Source organism: Pongo abelii, chromosome 10 (genome assembly GCF_028885655.2).
Source record: "Pongo abelii isolate AG06213 chromosome 10, NHGRI_mPonAbe1-v2.0_pri, whole genome shotgun sequence".
NCBI lineage: Eukaryota > Metazoa > Chordata > Mammalia > Primates > Hominidae > Pongo > Pongo abelii.
The window spans coordinates 26,686,558-26,691,339 of record NC_071995.2 but is presented as its reverse complement, the minus strand read 5'-3'; positions in this window follow the sequence as shown (position 1 = coordinate 26,691,339).

Sequence of the window (4,782 nt, the reverse complement as noted above, 5' to 3'; positions counted from 1 at the left end):
GGAATGCAGAACACCTGGAGCTTCCATACATTGCTGGTGGTAATGCAAAAGAGTAAAGCTGCTTTGCAAAATAGTTTGGTAGTTTCTTATAAATTTAAATATACACTTACCATATGACCCAGCAACCCCATTCATAGGTATTTACACTAGAAAAATACAAATTTATGTTCACACAAAAACCTGTACATGAATGTTTATAGCAACTCTAGTCATAATTGCTTGAAAATTGAAATGGTAATTTGAATGTTTATCAATAAGTGAATAAGCAAACCTATGACACATCCATATAATGCAATATTGCTCAGCAGCAATATAAACAGTGAATGATTTATACACAGAACATGAATAAATCTCAAAAGCATGATACTGAGTGAAAGAAGACAATCTTAAAAGTTTACATTCTGCATGATTGTATTTCTATGATATTCTGGAAAAGACAAAACTATGGAGAAGGATAAGAGATCAGTGATGACCAGGGCTTAAGAGCAGGGGTAGGGTTTGAGTATAGAAGGGCAGCATGAGGAAGGGTTTTGTGGCAATGGAACTGTTTGGTATCCTGGCTGTAGTGATGGTTACATGGCTCTATCTGTGTGCTAAAAATACACCAAAAACAGATGGTCGATTTTACACTAGGTAAAGTTTTTTAAATTTAATAACAATAATGCTTTAAGTAAAAGAGTAAAGGAGTGTGATGACTACAATTTTCTCTTAAATGGTTTAGAAAAATATGTATGTAGGTAGGTAGATAGGTTGATGTAGATAGGTAGGTAGGTAGATAGATGTATATAGTGGATAGATAGAATGAAACAGCAAATGGAGAAAATATATACAATTGGTGAACCTAGGTAAAGGGTGTAAAGGAATTCCTTGTACCATTGTTATAACTTTTCTGAAAGTTTGAAAGTATATCAAAACAAAAAGTTACCACAGAAGTGCATTTGTTTGTTTGTTTGACAGAGTCTCATTCTGTCACCCAGGCTAGAGGGCAGTGGCGCGATCTTGGCTCACTGCAACCTCCGCCTCCTGGGTTCAAGCAATTCTCCTGTCTCAGCCTTCGGAGTAGCTAGGATTACAGGCAGGCGCCACCACGCCCAGCTATTTTGTATTTTTAGTAGAAATGGGGTTTCACCATGTTGGTCAGGCTGGTCTCCAACTCCTAACCCAAATGATCCACCCTTCTCGGCCTCCCAAAGTGCTGGGATTACAAGCGTGGGCCACCGGGCCCAGCCAGAAGTGCATTTTTTTTTTTTTTTTAGACGGAGTTTCGCTCTTGTTGCCCAGGCTGGAGTGCAATTGTGTGATCTCGGCTCACCGCAACCTCCGCCTCCTGGGTTCAAGTGATTCTCCTGCCTCAGCTTCCCGAGTAGCTGGGATTACAGGCATGTGCCACCATGCCCGGCTAATTTTACATTTTTAGTAGATACGGTGTTTCTCCATGTTGGTCAGGCTGGTCTCGAACTCCCAACCTCAGGTGATCCACCCGCCTCGGCCTCCCAAAGTGCTGGCATTACAGGCTTGAGCCACAGCGCCCAGCTGGAAATGCACTTCGTGGTCGCTCAAGCCTGTAATCCCAGCACTTTGAGAGGATCACTTGATCCTGGAAGTTCCAAGCAAGCCTGGGCAACATGACAAGACCTCGTCTCCACAAAAAAATACAAAAATTAGCCAAGCGTGATGAAGCTTACCTGTAATCCCAGCTATTCAGGAGACTGAGGTGGGAGGATCACTCGGGCCCAGGAAGTCGAGGCTGCAGCGAACCGTGATCGCGCCACTGCACTGCAGCCTGGGCAACAGAACAAGACCCTGTCTCCAAAAATAAAAATAAAAATAAAAATAAAAATAAAAAAGTGGCCGGATGCAGTGGCTCACGCCTGTAATCTCAGCACTTTCGGAGGCCGAAGCAGGTGGTTCACGAGGTCAGGAGATCGAGACCATCCTGGCTAACATGGTAAATCCCCGTCTCTACTAAAAATACAAAAGATTAGCTGGGCATGGTGGCGGGCACCTGTAGTCCCAGCTACTCGGGAGGCTGAAGCAGGAAAATGGCATGAACCCGGGAGAGGGAGCTTGCAGTGAGCTGAGATCGCGCCACTGCACTCCAGCCTGGGCAACAGAGCAAGACTCCGTCTCAAAGAAATAAAAAATTAAAAAGTGCATTTCCAATAAAATATGTTTAAAAAAAATCTTCAAGAATATCATAACACATATGCTGTGTCAGCCTTTTTGTTATTCTTCACATCGAGTGTGGTCTGTCTCCTGTGTCTGAGCTTGAGAAGTCCCACACAATAACGCTAGAATAGTAGTAGTCCTCAATGTCTCCTTTGTGGGAACCAGGAGTACTGAGCTGAGGAGGACTCCCAGGCCGCCAAGTCTAGGCTTACTGAGGAAGAGTTCTATTGTTGATTAGTGATGCTTCTCATAGGTGCAGGATAGGTTTCTGGCAGGATGCATGCCAAGAATATCCTAATGCAGCTTATATCATCCTGTTACTGTTTACCAGGTTTCTTCTTCAAATCGCTACTTAAAGCTCTAACACCCAATGAAATTTGTATTTATTGGGGACTTCTCAGTAAAGAAGTGTGGGACTTCTCAAGCTCAGACGTAGGACAGAGATCAAACTGAGTGTGAAAAATAACAAAAAGTTAACACAACATACATTTTATGATATTCTTGAAGGTATTCTTAAAATAAAATATACATGTTCTTTATCTCATCAACATAGTTCTAAATATTAATAGTCTTATTAGAGATGGCTTACTTTGTTGCTCTTAGTTAAAATCTTGTATCACTAATTATTTATCTTTTCATGTTCCCCTTTCTTTTTTACTTTTTTATCCAAATATAAACACATATTTTATTTTGCCTAAACAATTAAAATAGTCTCAGCTCTTTCCTCACCTCATCTTTCCACACTTTCATCCTACACATGGTGATTTTCTGAAGTACAGATTAGATCAGATTTATTGATCTGGTGCTGCTACGAACCAGAGTCTATGCTAAGCATGGGAGACAGATGCTATAGTGATTGAATCCCTACTTTCACCAATTCAGATCCAGAGGAAAAGACCAATATGCAAATAGATTGTTACAATACACTGAAAAACTCCTACTACAATTTTCTTTCTTTTTGTTTTTGAGATGGAGTCTCACTCTGTCGCCTAGGCTGGAGTGCAGTGGCACAATCTCGGCTCACTGCAACCTCCTCCTTCTGGATTCAAACAATTCTTCTGCCTCAGCCTCCCTAGAAGCTGGGATTACAGGTGCCCATCCCACGTCCAGCTAATTTTTATATTTTTAGTAGAGACGGAGTTTCACCATGTTGGTCAGGCTGGTCTTGAACTCCTGACCTCATGTGATCCGCCGCCTGCCTTGGCCTCCCAAAGTGCTGGAATTACTGGCGTGAGCCACCGCGCCCGGCCCTACAATTTTCTCACATGTGAAATAAGAGCAAGAATGGTACACGCTTCCCAGAGGATGTAGAGTTACGGCTTGTAACGTGCTTGGCATATGATTTGACACATAGTAATCATACATACACACTAGCCATTAATATTATTACACCCAATGCCAAGTACAGTGTTATAAATTATCATTACTCTATCTTGCACGATAGTGGATTTAAATCATATTTTCAAGCCACCCAATGAGTCAGGGAATTTTGAACAGAGCCAAAATTTTGAAGTCTGTTATCCCAAATCTCCCACAAGGGAATACCATTTTCCAAATAAAATAAACTGTGTCCTTTTAATGTTGTCATCTGTTTCTAATATGCTTTTGAGAATCTTTCCACGATGAATTTCAGCAGAAGATGATCCCCATCTTTTTCTCAATCATGAGGTTTACAGTCAATGACGTTATCCCCACATTCTATTTAATGGTACTGTCCTCTATAATTCTCGCCAGCCCTCACAGCTCAGGTATGTTCCTCCCAACACTCATACATATTTATTGACATTAAACAAAATCTCCTCTTCAACAAAATGAATTATGAATATTATATATCAAAAAATAATGCTACAATGAAAGGTCAGACTAGGAAATAAGACCCAAAACTTCTAGCATTCTGAGGATTTGAAAAATAAAATGACATGATGCTTTCCTAAATCCCAAAGATAATCTCTTAAGTGTCCCAAAGAAAGCCTGGAGCACAAGGATAAGAATCAAAAACTATGGTACATTTCCAAACATGTCCAAAAAACATGTTCTCTCCCAGCTTCCAGGATAAATCCAAAACAGAGATTTTATTTTTTTTCTTATCTCATATTATGGCTTTTTAGATGTGTCCCAGAATATTTTTTTAATAGGCTGCTCTTATAAACAGGAGTGTATAAGATTCTTGCAGTGCAGTGGTGCAGAAATAAGAGAATGGAAAGATCTGTGCTCTGAACTGAGCCCCGCCACATAACTGCTGGCATGATTCTGTGCCAGGAACTTAATCATTTTGGACTTTGGTTCTGAAGCTATAAACCTTAGAGATAAGAATATCTGACTGGGCGCAGTGGCTCATGCCTATAATCGCAGCACTTTGGGAGGCCAAGGTGGGTGGATCGCCTGAGGTCAGGAGTTCAAGACCAGCCTGGCCAAAGTGGTGAAACCCTATCTCTACTAAAACTACAAACATAAGCTGGGCACGGTGGTGGACGCCTGTGATCTCAGCTACTCGGGAGGCTGAGACAGCAAAATCGCTTTAACCCGGGAGGCTGAGGTTGCAGTGAGCCAAGATCACACCACTGCACTCCAGCCTGGGCGACATATCTATTCTTATCTATCTCAATAAGTTGT